The sequence below is a fragment of the Solanum lycopersicum genome, chromosome 6, assembly GCF_036512215.1.
Source record: "Solanum lycopersicum chromosome 6, SLM_r2.1".
Classification (NCBI taxonomy): domain Eukaryota; kingdom Viridiplantae; phylum Streptophyta; class Magnoliopsida; order Solanales; family Solanaceae; genus Solanum; species Solanum lycopersicum.
This window is the reverse complement of record NC_090805.1, coordinates 6537542-6559042: the sequence shown is the minus strand read 5'-3', so window position 1 is coordinate 6559042 and position 21501 is coordinate 6537542. Positions and strand designations below refer to the sequence as shown.

The following is a 21501-nucleotide window of genomic DNA, read 5'->3' as shown; positions in this document are numbered from 1 at the left end:
GAATTCGTGTTTAATATATGTGAATATTGTGTTTATGGCTATGAGTAACTAAACTCCATAACTAGGGTTGTGGGAACCATAGGCAAATAATGAAATAAACCCTAACTAAAATAACAATTCTAGATTAGTGTCTTGCACGTATTAATAATTCTTTCGCTTAAAAGTCTTTTTAACGGATGGCCAACGTTAGAACTCGCCTTAGTGCTACTTGCCGGACAAAGGAGGTACATAATAGGAAAAGAATTATTAACATAGATTTAGTTTATACTATCTAATAGGCTAGTATTGATTGGTACGAGGTGATAACTTGGTCAAATATCGAATACGATGCTTAATATGAGGTAAGGATAAGGGTTAAGATAGCAACACACGTAGCCGGACCAAGGTATGGAGTGAGATTTTCTAGATGCCGGACCAAGGATTTAGAAATACATAACTTATCACTTTGCATGCAAGATACTAGGAAAGAATTGTTATAGTTGGAATTATCAAGTTATGAACCTGTGGGGAACACATAAACCCTAGTTACTTTGATTAATTGATTAAAACCCAACATTCAAAGCTGTTAAGTGTCTCTTTCAAGTTCGTTATTTATTTTCACTCATTTAGAAATAGAAACCCCCCGTTATTGTTTTTTACTTTCCAAGGAAGCCATTAACCAAACAATAGTAATAACAAGTTGAAGTTAAGTCTAGACTATTTTCCTCGTGGGAACGATCCCAACCTCACTAGTTGGGTTATTTACTTTACACGACCACTTTACTTCTTATTCGAGAAGTAAGTTTGAGAGTATCACTACCTTACTACATTTCATGCTCATATTTTTTTTTAAACTTTAAATGTGTAATAATGGTATTTTTCTTTTATGTTCAGTTTGACGTTGTTGGCTCGTTCTTTTTGGCGTGAGAAATTATTAGCTCATCCTTTTATTATAGTCACTGTTGTAGTAGTATTTAGCTAAGGGTGTAAAATTTAATCTTATTTAAATAATTACATTGGTCTGGCTTTAATGTTTGTCATCAACTTGCCATCACATAACCCGTCTATGTTATGTTTATTTATTATGTTATGTTGCTACCTTGTTGCACTGTTCCTTATATCAAATCATTTACTTATGTTCCTTTCTTTTGCTACATGTGACAACCATCTGATTCCATTTAGGACTTCTTCTTGCACATATTTCGGTTGTCACGAGTCAGCCTTACCCATGTTGGAGCAGGTGTAGCAGAAATATGGGCTTAGAATAAAAATTACAAGTCCCGAGAATTGAAAACGCGCTGATATATAGTGTGATACAACCGATATGCAACAACAATATACATTGTATACAAAAACGAAAATGGGTCAAAAGCCCTCTGCAAATTCCAGTTTTGTGTTGTGTTATGATTGGGCCAAATACAAAGTTATTTTTAGTATTGTTTGATATATTTTAGGATAGGTGAAATTGGGTTGAATATGAAATTAGGCTCAAGGTGAAATTAGGCTTAAGTACTGGTTTAGGTGGACAAAAATCAGACTTGGGCCCAAAACACACGCGCACCCTCTATTTTATTTGTTCTATTCCTTCAATTGTCTTTATTTGCTTATGTGCTAGTCAATTTTAAAGTTTTCCTAATAAATTTCCCAAAAGCAAACCATTTTGAATTAATTACTTGCAATTTCTAAAAAGATTAAATAACTATACATATTTCACTACTTCAATTATTTTGAAAAATATTTTACTGAAGTAAATCCCTAAACTATTTCCCTTCCCCTAAATATATATGTCACGATCCAAAGTACACCCTAGAAGATAGGGCATCCTTCAAGTTGCCACACGGCGTACTCGACCTCTTGGAGTTCTTGCACAAGCCCTTAGACATTATTCATCGCATATATGTATATGAAAAGTAGTGCGGGATTATAAATTTTCACAACAAATGAAGAATAGTTCAAAATCTCTTTCATAGAAAAACATGGAATAGAATATGTCTCTTTGTAGCAATCTAAGACACCCGAGTATCTTGGGTCAAAACCCATACATCAACAGTATAGGAAAATATCAAAGTCTAATACAATGTATTGAGTAGAAAATCTACACATAGATGTGTCCTCGAATAAGGACATACAAGCTTCACTTCAAATGACTCATATATTACCATCTACACCTTTGGACATAAGAAAATGTATGAAATTAGTACATTAGCATGCACTAAGTATGGTGACATGCAAAACCATGCTAAAAGAACATTTGAGTTATAATATACTTTCATGCTCTTTTGGAGAAAACTTCATAAAACAAGTATAAGAATCACTTGCAAGTAAACATAAACACATATAAAACATATTCCAAGTAATCCACAAAATACCACTTTCAAAACTTAGAGGCCATTTAAGCATATATACCTCATACCAAAGGTCCTCTTAATACTCACTTAAGTGAAGCAGCCGCCCATGCAACCCCTTCACACACACCTAAGTGATCCTCAAGCCTTCCAAAAGTAAGATTATTCACATTTCATCATTAGACTCCCTACCTAGAATTACTTTAAGACTCACCTAAATAAGTCATGAAGGGACCATCAATACACCTTCTTCAAGCCCACCAAAGCAATCCTTAAAGCTACTCTAGATAAGTACCTTTTCATTCACACGCTTTAACTTAAGTTATTCAATAGTCACTAAGACCCTTAAGAGACATTCACATTTTGAAGACTTCACATAATGGTCTTGGAATACCTATAGAATCTATAACACTTCGAAAATCCAAGATGCATTCTTGATCCTAACATAAGTATCATTACATTTAGAGACTGTTCTAAGGTCCATTCTAATGAATATAAGTAATTTAGGAAGTCTAGAAACCAAAACGTCCAAGAACGTCCATGAAGTTTGGAAACTAGTTTAATGAGGTACTAGTGTGCCTTAGCCTATTTGACTAGCTTTTAGAAGTCGGAAAATGATGAAAATTGGTGGAATGGTGTCTAACATGTATTTAAGTTGGATCATATTTGAAACGTCCAGGCACGATTCCCCAAGAACCAACCAAGGGCCCTTGAGGAGGACCCAAGCAATTTGGGATCAAAGACTGCCTGGGCAGTGTGCACCCACGAGGGGAATCGACGCGACGTCGATGCCATCCATCAAACAACACTTTGCGAAATTAGTGAAGTATATCTTTTGACAAGTTTCTGAATCAAATGATGGATGTGTAGCACGGAAGGGGGGATGGTCGTCGGTTGACCCACGATCTGATCGTGGTTTCGTCTGTAAGGGCCTGTTTTCACAGCACGTTTTATCATAGGTTAATTAATTAATTTTCTTAGTTAGGAAGTTAATTAGGGGTTAGGGGAGGTATCATTAAGTGATTTAACCCCTATATAAGGCCCTTACCTAATTAGCCTAACCTAAACTAACATAATTACTCTCTTCCTTCTTTTTTCATTCTTTCTGTAGTGAAGAACTCTAATGAATACCAAGATAGGGGAGGGTTTAAGGGATTAAAAGGTTAAATTTCCTCCAACAATCTTCATCAATTATAAAGGTATGATATCTCTTTCACCTTTGATACCTCGTTCCTCAAAGGGTTCCATCAAATTGATTTCAACAAGTTGAGTTTTCAAGTGAGTTTCATCCAATCTCGAAATGGATGTTGTTAATTGATTTTTTATGATTTATTTTGGATATTATAAATATATTAACATGTATTTAAACTCAATTATGATATATCTTGATGAATTCGTCTAGTTTGTAGAAGATGACCTTTACCCCTTAACCCTAGGTTGTGATCTTGATATGAATTATATTATATTGGTTCAATGAATTTGTTATTGGTTAAATTACTATGAGATGATGTTGTTGTATCAATTATGACTAAATTCGGATGAATTATATTCCTATCATGCTAGTTCTTGAGAAGTTGAGTTAGGTTATGAAGTATGTTGTGAATTGACCTAAATATCTCATCTTAAGCTATGAACTAGTGGCGAATTGTGATATAGTGATTTAATTAGCTCTTTTATAACGTTGATTATGGTTATATGATGATACTACATCCTAATTGGGTTGAGTAAGGGTTTATGGTAAGACCTTTATGAAGAATTATGAAGAAGACTTGGTAAGTCTTGTGATCCCCTGTTCTTTACTTCAATTATGGTTAATTGTTATTAAGTCATGATGTTGTATTGGAGTATGCCTTGTATTAAGATTGATAGGGATGGTATGATGTTGAAGTGAATTTTTTTATTATGGTTTGTGAGGTGTTATCTAAGATGTAAAAGTTATAAGGATGGTGAATGATTTACCAAAGTGCTTTATTATGAAGTTATATGTTAATGTGCTAACCTAACCTATATGATGTAATGAAATGACAATACTCATGCAATTCTTATTGAGCTATGATGACGATTATTATACAAGGGATAAACCCTATGACCTACATTAAGCTATTATTATTAATGAAGGTATTAAAGGCATTTCAAAGGGGACTCTAGCTTAGCACCGAGTGAACTAGAGTGAGGAGTGTCCCTTCCCACATAGGGAAGGTAGGATCACTAATGTACTCTTGAGATTGGAGACTACAATGCATGTATCAGAGAGGGTCCCAACTATATCTCCTAGTTCTTGAACTATGTTGTCCCCATAGGAACACTAGCTAGTGGATCCACATAGTATCTATATTCATGTTTTGGTACTACCTTGGCAAGTAGTCTGCCTTCTTTCGGTGTAGGGTTCCATGGCAAGATGTTTCCAAAAGATAAAATGAATTAAAGGATTGAACTCAAACTAAGATGACCTAAGGATTTACCTTAGTCTAGGTAGGGGTATGTGACTCTACCTAAAAATTGAACTAGTTATCTTTGTAAGAAGCCTTAGGAGGATGTTCTTATGTTATGTTTATAATGGTACCCGATATGTATATGATGAACTTGCACATTGTTGATATTATATGTTGATTAGCTTCACTTATTATATGTGTTGGTCTACGTTGTTAAAATATGATGATATGTACTCTTAAAGGCCATGCTATGTGAAGTAGGATGTTGGTCATGATTCTTGTTGGGTTACTCGATTGAGTAAGGTTATGGGTTTTTGCTTGGTCATTGCACTTGTTGACTTGATAGGGGTTCATGGGTAGTTGTCTTACTTTAATTATGTTATAGTGAACTCTTATTCATGCTTGTGGTTATTTATGATTTGATCATGGAGTTACTTGACTATGTATTCAATACATATTATGCATGTTTACTTGACTAGTTTTGATGTTGTTGGTCTTGTGATGTACATGTCTATGACTTAATGAATATGCCTAATTGATTTGGTATAGTCTTGTTGAATATGCATTAAGGTTTTCAAAGTAAATTTCATACTTAATGAAATGTCCTATCTTAGCATTTATTCATGATATGTGTGCATATGGTCTCATACTTAGTACAAGTGGTGTACTAACCCCATTTCTTCCTTTTCTCTATTATTTTAGGTTCTGTTCGTTGAAAGGCACACACACACACACACACACACACACACACACAAACAAACACAAACACACACACACACATACACACCTTGTGCCATTCTAATCCGAGATATACTTCAATGTTTCAGTCTTCTTCTTCAATTCTGATTTTTTCCTTCTTGGTGTGTCAAAATTCTTCATGGTATCAGAGAGGGTTACAAAATCTTAAGAAGTTTTCATCTAAACAGTGTTCATTTCCTTGTATTCATATGTGTAGTGTTCTGCGTGTGTTTCATTGAAGTTCTAGAGAATTGAATCTATGAAGTTGATGGTGTTTTCCGGTGCACAAATTGAAGAAGAAGAAGAAGAAGAAGGATAGTTAAACATGAAACAAGGAGTAACTGATGGTCAAATCACAACTGAAAACAACAGTATGGAAGAAAACACTAGAAATCCGAGTTATATACCAGCTATGTCATCTAATCAAGGGGTTGATTATAGTCATCCATTGTTCTTGAGTCCCACTGATATCAACCATGTGAATTTGATTTCTTTCCAAATTATTGGAATATAATTTTATGTGGTGTGGAGTAGATCAATCAAGTTGGCATCTCTATGTAGGAACAAGATTTGTTTGGTAGATTGATCTTGCAAGAAAGAGAGTGTAGGTGTTGAGTTGCAAGGTCAATGGGAAAGAGTCAACGACATTGTGTTGTCATGACTTCTAAATTCAGTTTCAAAAAATTTATTAGGAGGAGTAGCATTTGCTTCACCAGCTCAAGGTGTATGGAATGATTTAAAGGAGAGGATCTATCAATTAGACGGATCAAGAACCTTCAGCCTGTACAGAGAAATTGCAACATTGCAGTAAGGTCCAAAGTTTGTATCAATGTACTTAACCAAACTCAAAGCCTTGTGGGATGAGTTTTGAGGCATTTGTGCCTCCTCCTGGGTGTTATTGTATGAAGGAAAGAGGTTTTGTGGATCACTTGAATAAACACAAATTATAGCAACTCTAATGGGGTTGAATGAATCTTTTGGACAAGCAAGAAATTAGATCATGTTGATGAGTCCATTACCTTCAGTAAATTAGGCCTATGCTATGATTGTAAATGATGAATGTAAAAAGATGACTTCAAGTAGGTGTACTATGGGATTGAGTTCTATAAGGAATACTGCAGTAGAAGCTCTAAGAATACATTCAAGAACTGGAGGAACCTCCAATACACAAGGTTACAACAAGTTCAAGAAGAATTTTGCTGTCGTTTGTGAATTGTGCAGGTGCAAGGGGCACACCAAAGATCAATGTTATAAACTAATTGGATACCCCTCAGATTTTAAGTCCAAGAGGAAATTAAATACTGGAGCAGGGAATGAAACCTACATGGTTGGTAATGATGATAATAGTGCAAGAAAAGATGAATTCGAGAGTATGTTTGGTTGTCCCTCTTTCAGTTATGGAAATAACACTAATGTGTCTATGAATAATTCAACCGGTGATATATATATGAGTGTGCTAATCAACTTTAAAGATGTAATTTCACTAGAGATCAATATAGTCAAATTCGTCAGATGCTCAAGCACAACAAAAGATATGGAATTAAACCCGAAGAGGCAAGCCAAAAACATGAAGCTTAGGATAATATTGCAAGTAAAGCCTTATTAGTTTCTGAAAACAATGAAGTTTTGATTATAGATACAGGGGCATCTAATCATATGGAGTTGAAAATTGGAATTCTCACTAAAGATTTTGTAGTTAAGAGTAAAGACCCAAAGCATATGTACTTACCTACTGGTGGATTTTCATATGTGTCTCATACAAGGAAGTGTCAGATATCTCCAAGAAGTGTTATTACAAATGTGTTTCACATACCAGAGTTTAAGTACACTTTATTGTTAGTTAGAAAGGTAACTAAGGAGTTAAAATGCTCAATTACTTTCTTCCCTCATTTTTGTGTATTTCAAGAACTCTACACTGTCAAGGCGAGGGAAGTTAGTAAAAAGGATGATGGTCTGTACCGCTGTTTAAGAACATGACACATGATCAACTAAAACATCGGTATTTGAGAAGGAGTTAGAGATACAACAATTGTCAGAAGAGGAAGTAGATGCGTGACACAAGATACTACGACATGGATCTTCTCATATGTTGAGGAAAGTGTTTCTTGTTGACTCAAAAATAGTGGATAGAGTCCTAATAAATGTTTTGTTGTCCTTGTGCAAAACAGACCAGAAATGTGTTTCCAGTTAGCAGTAGTAAAAGTAGTCAAGATTTTGATTGGTTCATTTAGATGTATGGGGTCCATATAAGCAATCAACATTTGACGGTTACAAATATTTTCTAACACTGATTAATGATTTCTCAAGAATGACTTGGTTTTTCTTTGAAAAATAAATATGATGTGTGTATATTTAGCTCATTTTATACAAGTTGTAATGATACAGTTTGACAAAACTGTGAAGAAGATAAGGTCTGATAATGGAACTGCATTCATGAACTTTGTTTGTGTTATTTTCTTAATAGTTGAAAGGAAGCATAGTGTCACTTCCCCCATATGAAATAAATTTTGCATTCGTATGGAGGCGGAAGGGTCCAGAGTGGTGGAGAGGTTTGCAGAGAACTCTAGAACCTTCTAGACTAATCAAGAAGGCTAAAGAATTCCTTAGAATTCTCTAGAATAACTTAGATATTTTCTTGGAAAGTTTTAAAATTCCTAGAATGTGTACACTTTTCTAGAGAGGGACTAAAGTGTAACTAAGAAGGGACTTATAAAGTAAATAATATTTACACTTAGGTCCTTAGGAGGTAGTATGATTAGGGGGTGACATTCATTTGCAAGGCATCCAATATTGAAAAAAGCAATTCCAACAACTTGTAAACCTTTCTTCCAAGCAATACAATCTTTCTACTAAAATCCTCTAAGTCTTCCTTTAATTCTCTTAGCGATCTTAGTTTCAAAGGGCTTACATGAGCTTACAATATTGTGAAAGATTCATGTGTAAGTTGTCAAGTTCCACAAGGAGCTTTAGTAAGACTCTAAGTCCTTGACAATGGGGTATCAGAGCGAAGGTTTTCATTAAGGGAATGGCTACCGAAGGAGACGTGAACGCTGGTAGCATCACTAACGTCCGTTTGGATGGTGGAAAGAAGCACCTAAAGGGAAAGAAGACCCAAAAGGGTCATAAATAAATGTTGTTGGATCCCATACCATGTGACGCACTAACTTCTCATTCACCCTCAGCCACTGACTCAAATGACGATGAACTGGGTGAGGCGGCCATTGATGTCACCGCTGGAGAAGAATAGGTAGCGAGGGTTGAAGTGGTGAGGAAGGTCGTCGATATTTTAGGCCGGCGCATGAAAGTGGTTGATGGCAAGTTTAAAACCCTTGAATACTTCACCATTGGCAAGACCAAATACATCCGTAAAGAGTTGGAGGGACACCAGCAGGCTGAGTTTGAGATGAAGGAGGTTATCACTTCCTTGGAGGGTTGGCTCATGGAGGCGTTGATCATGATTGAGATCATGAAGGTCGAGAAAAAAGCACTTAAGCAGGGCGTGAAAGCTAGAGGATCATCATCGCTTGATAGAGATAGGGAGGCCAAGGTCGAGGCTCCCTAGCCACCCATGTTCAAAGGCATCTGTGACGCGTAAGAGGTGGAGAATTTCCTGTGGCACTTGGCGAATTACTTCAAGTGTAACCGAGATAAGAGCGACGAAAACAAGATCAACACCATTGTGTTGTATCTTTCGGAGATGGACATGTTGTGGTGGAGGCATAAAGAGTCGGAAATAGGGAAGGGGCGTTGCACCATCAACACTTGGGAGAAATTCCAAGAGGAGTTCAAGAGGGCGTTCTTCCCTAACAACGTCATCTATTAGGAAAAGAACAAGTTTAAAGAGTTTAAGCAAATAGGTAGATATGAGCATATGTGCAAGAGTTCACCACCCTCATGCTTCAGATTCTCAACCTCATGGATGAAGACATGTTGTTCCACTTCATGGCTGGGCTATAGAGTTGGGCCAAGATAGAGTTGGAACTCCGACAGGTCAAGACTATTGATGAAGCCATCACGCAGGCCGAAGCTTTGACAGACTTCAGGAATGAGAAGAACGACAAAGCCATAGGAGAGAAGAGGAGAGGTTGTCATGACCATGGTTGGGGAGATTATGGCAAAAGCGAGGATCAACGGCCACATCCTAACAAGCAAGATACCGATAAGTACGATCGGAAGAAGTCTGGACGTCATGGCGACACGGAGAGAAAGACAGAGGTTTCCAAAAATAGGTGGTTGCTACATATGCAGTGGGACCCATGGCTATGCGAGGTGCCCTGAATTTAAGAGACATAATGCTATCCTGCGAGAGCGAAAGTAGAAGGATGCACAAGAGAAAGGAAAAGGCATAGAGACGATGCAGTTGGGCTTGATAAGACTATGTGGAGCTATCACCAAGCAACCAGTGAAGTCGAGAGTATACAACACATAATATATCAACATCACAATCAATGGAAGAGCGAATCATGCTATGGTCGACACAGGTGCAGAGGTTAATATCATGACCAAGACGGCAGCGACAAGGTTGGGGCTAAGTTACAGTGCAAGTAACACCTAACTCAGGACGGTCCATGACCAGTGACTCTTGTTAGTAGAGTCGCGCATGGATTGAGCATCACGCTAGGCGATTTTCAAGGTAAGACCAACTTCACTTTCACTCCTTTAGATCTCTTTGACATTATTCTTGGGCAAGATTTCTTCCTTCAATGCCACACGGTGATCGATCCTTACCTCCAACAACTTCTGGTCATAAAGCAAGGAGGAACATGCAATTTCCCATGGTTAAGGCACCGAAGAAGGAAAGGCAGGTCCAACTAACAACAATGAAGCTCAAGAAAAATCCTAAGAAGGAGAAGTTGACATATTTATCCACCATTACAAGTTTGAATGAACACCATGGTGATAAGAAGTCTTTTCCACCGTGTACGAAGAAGGTCCCAAGAGGGAACAATGTCGTGATGCCAAAGAAGTTTTCAAGGCGCTTTCCTCCTAGGAAGGAGGTAGATCGTGAGGCTGAGTTAAAAGAGATAAAGAGCAATTGAAGGAGTTACACAAAAGAATTGATCGAGTCAATCGAATATTGGACGCGTGTACGAGAAGATAAGACTCCATCACCGATGAACTGATGATGCGAGGCAGTCGTCGCGTTAATAGGCGGGGTAGAGTGTCATGTCCCACCACATGACAATTAAATTTTGCGTTCGAATGGAGACGAAAGGGTCTAGAGTTGTGGAGAGGTTTGCAGAGAACTCTAGAACCTTCTAGACTAATTAAGAAGTCTAGAGAACTTCTCAGAATTCTCTAGAATAACTTAGATATTTTCTTGGAAAGGTTTAAAAATTTCTAGAATGTGTACACTTTTCTAGAGATGGACTAAAGAATATATAATGAGGGAGTTGTAAAATAAATAATATTTACACTTAGATCCTTAGGAGGTAGTATAAATAGGGGGTGCCATTCATTTGCAAGGCATCCAATCTTGAAACAAGCAATCCAGCAACTTGTAAAGCTTTATTCCAAGTAATTTAAGCCTTCTTCCAAAATTCTTTAAGTCTTCCTTTAATTCTCTTAGCGATTTTAGTTTCAAAGGGCTTACTTGATCTTACAAGATTGTGAAAGATTTGTGAGTAAGTTGTTAAGTGTCGCCTTAGTAAGACTCTAAGTTCGTGACAGTAGACACATCTTAGAAGTAACAAGGGCCTTAATGTTTCAAGGGAAAATTTCTATAGGGTACTGCGGTCAGTGTGTGCTTATAACTGGTTATTTGATTAATAGAATGCCTAGTAGTATTCTAGGAGCTAAGTCTCCGTATGAGAAGATGTATGGAGGAAAGCCTATGATTTCTCATCTAAGAGTATTTGGATGTTTATGTCAAATCCGGATTTACTCCCTAGATGTAACCGGCGTCGGCGTCCTCATTGAGAAATAAGACTAGCCTCTTAGTTTACATCATTACATTTATAGGTCAAATTTAGCAAATTTTTTTTAAAAATTTCACTACATCTAATTGGAGGTTTACATAGACCTCTCTCTCTCTCTCTATATATATATATATATATATGTATGTATGTATGTATGTATCGAGTATACATAGACCTTCGTATAGGAAGATTACTTAGTTTTCTACTTTTATTGCACATGAGTATATAAAATATAACATAGTCATAATAGTCGTCTCATCCCATAACCATTTAATAAGAGTGTAAGAACATGGGTATAACCCATACATAAAAGTAAAAAGTCTCATATGGGCTATACAATATTTCATACTAAATGCAAAGAAAGAACCATAGAAGTCTTTAACTAAAAAGAAACTTCATAAGCTAGATAGTGGTATCACCCTTGGAAATTGAGGGCCTACCCTACTTGGATGAATAAGGGATCCAACCCTCCTTCAAGTCTCCTTCAAAACACTTCAACGGTCGGAACCTTAAATGTTGGAGAAAAGGAGGAAAGGGGGTTAATGCGCCACTTGTACTAAGTATGAGATCATATGCACACACTTTGAAAACATGCTAAGAAAAAGGGACATTTCATAAAGTATGCATCTTTCATTTAAAACCTTTATATACATTCAACAAGACCACACCAATCAATAATGCTTGTTCATTAAGTCAGAAGCATGTACATCACAACAACAATAACATAATATCTAGCCAAGTAAACCAAGCAAATCATATAATTAGATACATATTCAAGTAACTCTATCATCAAGTCATATTTATCATAAGCATAAATAAGAGTACATTTCAACATAACAAAAGCAAGTCAGTTACCCATGAACCCCTATCAAGTCAACAAGTGAAACGACCAAGTTAAGCCCCATTACCTTACTTAATAAAGTAACCCAACATGAATCACGACTAAGATCCTACTTCACATAACATGGCATTTAGGTGTACATATCATCTTACTTTAACAATATAAACCAACACATATTCATAAGTGAACTAATCAACATATTGTATCAAAAATGTGCAAGTGTATCATATACATGTCATATAACATTATAAGCATAATCATAAATAAGAACATCCTCCTAAGACTCCCTTCAAGTCTAACTAGTGCAATGCTTAGGTAGAGTCCCATACCCTTACCTAGACTAAGCTAAACCTCTTAGGTCATATTAATTAGAGTCCAATCCCTTAGTTCATTTTACCTTTTTGGGAACATCTTGCTCTAACCAACATAGACCACATAAGCTAATGTGGAATCTGGTGTTATAAAACCCTACACCGAAGGTGAAACATGAAACACAGCAATTACGTGGATCCACTAGCTAGTATTCCTATAGAGGAAATATAGTTCAAGAACTAGGAGATATAGCTGGGACCCTCTTTATGGTACATGCATTATAGTCTCCAATCTCAAGAGTACATTAGTGATCCTACCTTCCTTATGTGGGAAGGGACACTCCTCACTCTAGTTGACTCGGTGCTAATCTAGAGTCCCTTTTTGAAATATTTTTAAGCCTTTATTATCAATCATAGATTAGTTTAGGTCATAGGGTCTACCCCTTGCATAATCATCATCATCAATAGCTCAATAAGAATTGCATGAGTATAAATCCTTTCATTACAATTCATATAGATGAAGTTAGGACATTAATATCTTCATATCATGATAAGGCACATTGTTAAATCATTCACCCTCCTTATAACATTTACATCTTAAAGCCAAAACCTCACAATCATAATCAAGACATTTCAATTCAAAATCATAACAACTTATCAATCCTAATACAAGGCATACTCCAACACAAAATCATGACTTAATCACAATTAACCACAATTTGAAGTAAAGGATAGAGATCATAAGACTTACCAAGTCTCCTTCATAGTTCATCATCAAGGTCTTACCATAAGCCCTCAATTCAACCCAATTTAGGTATACATAATAATAAGTTAATTATTAACATGATAACAAGTTTAGAAGAATCACTACATCACAATTCAATACTAGATCATATCTTAAGACAAGTTACTTAGGTCAATTCACAACATACATCCTAACCTAGATCATTTTCTCAAGAACTAGCATGAAAGACTACAAATCACCATAATTTTGTTCATGATTAGTGCAACAACATCACCTAGTAGTAATTAAGCCAATAACCAAATTAATTGAACTAAATACAACCTAATTCATACCAAGATCAAACATAGGGTTAAAGGTTTCATCTTCTACAAACTAGACTAAACCATCAAGATATATCATAATTAAGTTAGAATATATGTTAATATACTCAAAATAACCTGAATAAATCATAAACAATTAAATTCATAACATAATTTTTGAGATTGACAAAGACCCACATGAAAAGTCAACTTTTGAAAATAGTTTGAAGGAACCCTTTGAGGAAAGAGGTCTCAAAGGTAAATTAGATCTCATACCTCAATGTTTGATGAAGAATTTATGGTGAAATTGTCCCTTTACAGCCCCCAAAACCCTCCCCTAGCTTGGTCTTCAATGGTGTCTTCCAATAGAGAGAGAAAGAAGATAGAATGGAGATAGTTTTGTTTTGAGAGTTGTCATTAGACTAACGGGGTTGGTGTCTTTATATGGGTGGTTAATTAAATTAATTAGACTTCCTTTAATCCCTAACTAACCACCAAACCCCTTAATTAATTATTTAAGACTAAGATAAAATGTGTAGGGACATTAGACCCTCACAAACGAGACCTCGATTAACTGTCCATCTGTGACTCGACGACTAGTTCCTCTTCCGTGCTGCACACTCGTCAATTTGGTTAGAGACTTGTAGGTGAGGGCCTCCAACAAATTGGCTATGTTTTGGTCGACGTTTGGCATCGACTCCCCGTCGATCCACACATGTTCTGTCTATTCCCTTTCGTGGGTGCACACTGCCCAGACAGTGTTTGACTCCAAACGCAAGGGTCCTCCTCAAGGGCCCTTGGTTGTTCCTTGGGGAGTCATACCCAGACGTTTCGACCATGAATCAACTTAAACACATGTTAGACACCCTTCCATCAATTTTCATCATTTTCCGACTCCTAAAAGCTAGTCAAATAGACTAAGCCATGCTAGTACCTCCTTGAACTACTTTCCGAACGTCATGGACGTTCTTGGCCGTTTTGGTTTCTAGACTTCCTAAATGACTTATAAATATTATAATGGACCTTAAAACAGTGTATAGACCTTATGACACTTACGTTAGGCCTTAGAACACATCTTGGATTTTTGAAGTGTTACAATTTATGTTATGCTAAAGTTCTCACTAAGAGTGATAAACTAGCATCAAGATCTAAGGCTGTCGTTCATATGTGGCATTTAAAAACTCAAAGACTTTATATTTTGTTAGATTTGACAACCAATAGTTTCTTTGTGAGTAGAAATGCGGTGTTCAGAGACTGAGTGTTTCATTTATGACCTTCTTAGGTAATAAGGAGGGAGGTTCTTTTGTTGATAACATAACTGATGGTGTGTTAACTATAGATTGGGAGTCAGTATTTGACAAAAAGGTTAATCAATAGAAGGTTCATCAGGAGTGTACATTAGATGTATGATGTGCTGAAGAAGTCACAGAAATATGACTAATGATACTTAACACGATATACTGCAAGAACGACTACAATGTACAAATACAAAAGAGTCTGAGGCTATGACAGAAAATACTCAGGTTGTGGGAACTAGAAGGTCTACAAGAGGAGTTCATCCATATGGATGAAAGTCTTTGTATCACTTAACATGGGAAAAATAGGTACAATATCCAATAAATGAGTGTGTGGCATACAAACATTTATCTAAATCTTATCAGGAATTTACTGCTGCAAGTTCTACTCTGGCTGAACTTACTACTTTTGCTGAGGCAAGTAAATAACCAAGATAGGTTGAAGCAATGCAAGTTCAAATACAAGCTTTTGCAAGACAATAACACTTAAAAATTTGTTGTTTATTTAAAGGGAAGTCTGCTAATGGATGTAGATGGATCTTTATGATTAAGTACAAATCTAATGGAGAAGTAGAAAGGTTCAAGGCAAGGTTAGTGCCCAAAGGGTATAGTCAAAGGAGGGTATAGATTATAAGGAAACTTTTTCCGCTGTGGTAAAACTGGTCACATTAAGAACCATACTTGCATTGGATGTATCTAAGGGGTGGCACATTCATCAAATGGATGTGCATAATGTCTTTTTGAATGGTGACTTAGAGGATAAAATTTATATGATTGTCCCACAAGGTTTTTACAGTTAAGGGGAGAATAAGAACAAAGTGTGCAGAATGGAGAAATTATTGTATGGGCTTAAAGAAGCACCAAGACAATGGAATCACAAGTTGCAGAAGTTCTTCAGGAGTTGGTGTTTATGCAAAGTAAATATGATCATTCTCTGTTTACAAGAATAACAATCGAAGGAACTCAATTGTTCTTGTGTGTGTTGATGATATCTAAGTGACCAAAATCAGTTTAAAGATTGTGGAGGAGACAAAGGTATCCTTAAAACATAGTTTTAAAATGAAGGATCTAGGAGAGTTGATATACTTCCTTGGAATAGAGTTTGTTAGATCCAATAGTGGTGTAGTTATGCATCAAAGGAGATATGCACTTCAACTTATTTATGAAGTTGGATTGTCAAGAGCAAAGCCATTTGGAACACATATGGATGTGAATACAAAAATTACATCTAAACAGTATGATGATCAAACAAAAAAGAATCAAGAGGAACCTCTAGCAGATTAATTGCTTATCAGAAATTGATTGGGAAACTGTTGTATCTCAACATGAATAGGCCTGACATTTCCTGTAGTGTGCAAATATTGAGTCAGTTTCTACACCAACCTAAGAAGTCTCATATGGATGTAGCACTTAGAGTAGTGAAGCATATAAAGAGACAACCAGGGAAAGGAATATTATTATCTATTAAGTCTGGAACTGAAATAACAACCTATTGTGGTGCTGATTGGACAGCATACCCCCTCACAAGAAGGTCTGTGATTGAATATGCAATTAAGCTTGGATAATTAGTAGTATCTTGGAAGGCTAAGTAATGGACCATTGTATCAATAAGTTCAGTTGAGGCTGCATATAGTCTCGGCTACAGTAGCAAAATTAGTTTGGTTAGTAGGGATGTTGAAAGATTTGTAGGCTGAGGTTCAGTTACTAGTTCGCGTCTATAGTGACAACAAGTCTGCCATTAAGTTAGCATCTAATCAAGTGTATCATGAGCGTACTAAATATATAGGGATTGATTGTCATTTCATCGAGGAGAAGCTTCAACAAGGACTGATCAAGATAGTGTTTGTTACAACACAAGTGTAACAACCTAAAATGACTATGCTAAGTAATGCTTAATGTATTTAGAATGCCTACGATTAGACCGGGTTCACACGGATTGATGCTCGTAGAACCAGACCTCTGAACCCTTGCATCAGCCAAGCCAACTAACTTGGTGAGTTAGTTGATCTAAGAAAGGTTGGGTCCAACCATGTAGGGCACCTAAATATGAAGATTTAGCCGAATGAGTCTTAACAGAATTTAAAAAGGGGTAACCTTAACTTTGGAGGGTCTAGGGGTAAAATGGTCTTTTCCAGGCTAAAGGTAGTACTGTAATTATCCTAATTAATAAATTAATATGGTTAAGGGGAAACTTGGGTAGAGGTGGCCGAAATTGACCCTTTAAGCAAAATCTTGCTCCACCTGAGTTCGAGCCTTAGTGGAAACAATTATTTAATTGATTTTTTGTATTTAGTGAATTAGTTAAATTAATTGATATTTAATTTTTTGATTTAATTAAAGAAAATTAGATTATTAATATAATAATAATAATAATAATAATAATAATAATAATAATAATAATAAATAATGGGGAGTCCTTGTTTGACTAAGTCTCCACCTAACTATCCTAGTCCTAATCCTTTCATTCTCACGTCTCTCACTCTCATTCTCATGTTTTTCATCAAAAAAAGAACTGAAAATAATAGTTCTTCACTCTTGAAGAACTTACACACAAAAACTCAAACAAAAACCTAAGCTAAAAACGAAAATTAACAACATTCTTCTCGACGGATTGGGTTTTGGATTTTGATGGTGAGGAAGTGGTGTCGTGGGAATAGGCAGCATTGAAACAAGTGTTGAACAACATTAAGGTGTGGGTTTTCTTACTCTTGGTCCCTTTCCTAAGAGACCCTTAAGGCTCAGTTGAATCTACTCGAAAACTAGGGTGGTTCCCTTTCTTGTCGAACTCCTTGTCCCTAGTATCCCTTTGATCTCAATGTGAAATAGGTTAGAGATAATGTTGTTGGTATGTTTGCTGGTATTTTAAGTATTAAGTTTGATTTTTGTGATAATGTTTTCTTGATTATGTGTTTGGAATTGTAAGCATGTTAAGTTATGTCAACCGAAAGTATGTGAAAATGTTTTTATAGTTGAATTTTATATGCGAATGTTTGTGTAAATAATGAGGTGTAAAAGTGTTGTAATTTTGCTGGATGAAATGTAATTCTAGGCTGAATATAATCATAAAAGTATTACAATTAAAGATTCACCAAATGATCCACGAAATGCCTTAAGAATTAATATATGAATAATGATAAAAAGAAGCTGAAAATAGTGAACAAATTTCCAGCATTTGGTAGGTTGGGTTCGGCCAAACAAAATGGTACACGATGCAATGAAAAATGAATGTAAAATAAGTGAGATCACTAAAGATTGAACCCAAGACATCATTACATGAAAGCTACAAAAAAATCAACAAAACATTAAGACAAAAATGGACTGGAAGAGATTAAATTTCCAGCCTGCTGGAAATTGTAGTCTCGGCCAACTTTTTAAAAAATGAGCTTCCTTTAAATTTTTTTTAAAATGTGAGGTCATTGGGTATTCAAACCATAACCTCACTAAATGAAAATTTCATACAAATTTCGTGAGAAAAATGCAAGGAAAATAGATGTGGTGAGTGGGGATTGAACCCACAACCTCTTGAATGGAGAAGAGAGTTAGGAGAAAAATAAAGGAGAAAATAAATGTGGAGAGTAGGGATTGAAACCACAACCTCTTGTATAGGTGAGAAAGTTGAGAGATAAAATAAAAGAAAAAATACTGATCTTGTGGAGGATTGAACCCAGAACCTCCTTGACTTTAACAAAAAAAGAGAGGAGAAAAATAAAGGAAATATTATGGGGTTGATGGGGATCGAACTAGGATCCCCCAAATCTGAAAAATGAGATTATCAAGTTTAAAATAAGATTAAGTGTTGTCCAAGGGATTTGAAATCGGGTTCCCTTGCCCAATTCCGTATTGACACATAAGTCATACTTAAGTAAATATTTAATGAATGTTGCCTCTAAAGATTGAAACCAATATCTTTGAATGTCTACAAGATGCATAAGTCTTGTACCACATAATCTTGGGTAAATATGAATCACTTAGACAAACTATGAATGAAGCCCCATGACTTGTATGTATAGACCCATAAGTCTATCATATGTTTACAAATAAGTGAACCTAAGATATATGTAATGAAATGATGTAACCCTAGAAGAGTTAAGTACGAGTGTATAACACACTAAATAGACAAGTGCACTGGCATACAATGAAATTATTATTATGTAATGAAATGATGAAATCCTAGAAGGGTTAAGTAAGAGTGTGAAACATACAAATGGTCAAGTGCATTGGCATATAATGAAATGAGCATTCACGTAAAAAGGGGTGAGTAATGATGAATAGCAAATGTACTAATGTTGATGAATGTGGTGACAACATGATATGAGGCTAATGTAAAAGACTAGGGAAATCTCAAATGAGCCTAAGTAAATGTTACCAAAATGTACTCACCTATGACAATGTAAGTTAATGAAGAGACCAGTCTCTATGAACACTCTAATGAAAGTATTGAGATTAACACACGTACTACTAATGATGAGATGAGAAATCATCTATTGAGCTATGATGTCCTCATACTAGGAGCCATCTTCCATGACGTATGAGTTGAATGTAATGGAACTTTATACTGTGCACCGATAGACTAGCTCTGAGCGGTGATGCCTTCTTTCGAGAAGGGCGGAGGTTCACGTAACTCTCATGATATAAGGTTGTCCGGCATTCCGGGTATGGGTCTCCTTATATGTCCTAGTCTTTGAACCTATACTGCGAATATAGGGATCTGGCGGGGTTCAATTCCCATGTACGCTAGCATGTTTTGGGTCACTTTGGCCAGTGATTCCACCTCTTTTTGGTGTGGGGTTTCATTACACTGGATTTCATGATGCTCACATGATCTATGTTGGTTAAAGTTAAACTTCCCAATGAATGAATGTGGCTAGCCTCAAATGATGCACATAATGAAACGAATGATACCAAAGGTGTTAGGATAGGATAATCAAGAGGTGAGTTAGATTCAAGTAATGACATTAGGTCATCTTGGTCAATGCACAATGAATCTGATGAAAGGCTTAAACTACATCCTAGGTATAGTTGGTGTTTACATTGGCCAATGAATGAAATGAATTGAAGTACGTATGTATGAATGAAGTAGACTTTGTGTTTGCTAAAGCAGACTCGCTAGTTGAGGTCCCATATGTTGAGCCCTAATTTTTGGAAAGTCTTAATGTAAAGTTCATGATTCCAAGGCTCATGGCATACGAATGAATGATATGAACAACGTTATGTGTTATAGGAATTATGATATGTGTTATGTGTTCGATGTTGTGTGTTGTGTGCAAAATGTTAAGTATGATGATGCATGTTACTCTTATGGCATAACTTTCCTAATCAAAATTTTGAAAGCTCATAAATTTTCCTAATCCAAATTTGAAAATTTCACTCACTTTCCTAATCTCTATTTGGCATTTCCACTAACTTGACCTGCAATAATCATGTTTCTAGGAAAGAGCTATTCTTACTTATGCATGTCCTTGGTGTGTGCTTGCATATACCCATACTTAGTACAAGTGTATACTAACCCTATACAACTCTAAACTTTTAGGTGCAGGCACAGGTCGACGCTAGATCTACAGGATCAATGCTGCATTTATCCTGACGTCAAGCATTGATTAGGATCTTGTAAGACCTCATGCTTTCGAGGATGCTTGCCCATTTGCATTCTAGCTTAGTTGTTGGATTGAGCTAGTGGAGTATGTTCCACTAGAGTTTCTTTCCAATTTTTGTTCAGACATTGTATTGGTGCCATTTTGGCAAGTTACATCTTTATCGTTATATAAATTGTTTTGACAAAAGGTCTCAACATGACTATCTCTTGCTAGGAGTCTTCGACATATTTGCACCTCCTAACTTGAAAGGGAGTATTGAGATAGTGGAAAGAGGATAAGTAAAAGGAAGTTAGTTATTAGTCATTTTCAAGAAGTTAGTTAGTTAGTTGAGTAGTTAGAAGCTTTTGAAAGTTGATGCATATATATATATATATATAACTTGTATTATTCTAATGCAAGATACAGTTCAAAATTTGATATTCTTCTTCTTCAATTATGATTTTTTCCTTGTTGGTGTGTCAAAATTCTTCGGTCACTCCAGAAAAGATTAATTTCTTATGCACCTCTTTTGACAATAAGCATAATACTAGTCCAGGCCAGTGCCATATACGTAACTTACACATCAAATGTTGTGTTATCGCGAGGAACTGAAGTTTCTAAGACGTATTAACAAGTGCATTAGTGAAGCAAAAGAAGAAGGGCACAGAAAAATAAGAATATGTTTGATGATTAACAATATAAACTATCCTAATGTCACTGATATATTTGATCAACCTAAAATTTGTATATGATGTCCTTGTAGGGTTCTTCATCTTCACAATAGTGATTGATCTCAGCCTGCAAAACATAAAATCAAGCTTAGAATGTCCACAAGAAATCAAAAAGACTTGTAAATACAAAGAAATCTCAAAATTGTGTCCCTTATTCGAAGTTCTGTATACTTCATTACGTCAATGACTAATTCAAATATGTAAGTGACATAAAGAAAATGAAACGTCAAAGCATGTTTTTCCTGTTGCTAAAAGATAAATGCTACAGAACCAAACATTGGAATGATACGGGCT

General features: G+C 35.9%; 1 pseudogene; it reads right to left on the bottom strand.

Annotated features, from left to right (window-relative positions):
* Nucleotides 1-21008: 21008 nt before the first annotated feature.
* LOC101257177 (protein fluG-like) overlaps nucleotides 21009-21501 on the bottom strand; it is a 39262-nt pseudogene continuing 38769 nt past the window's right edge.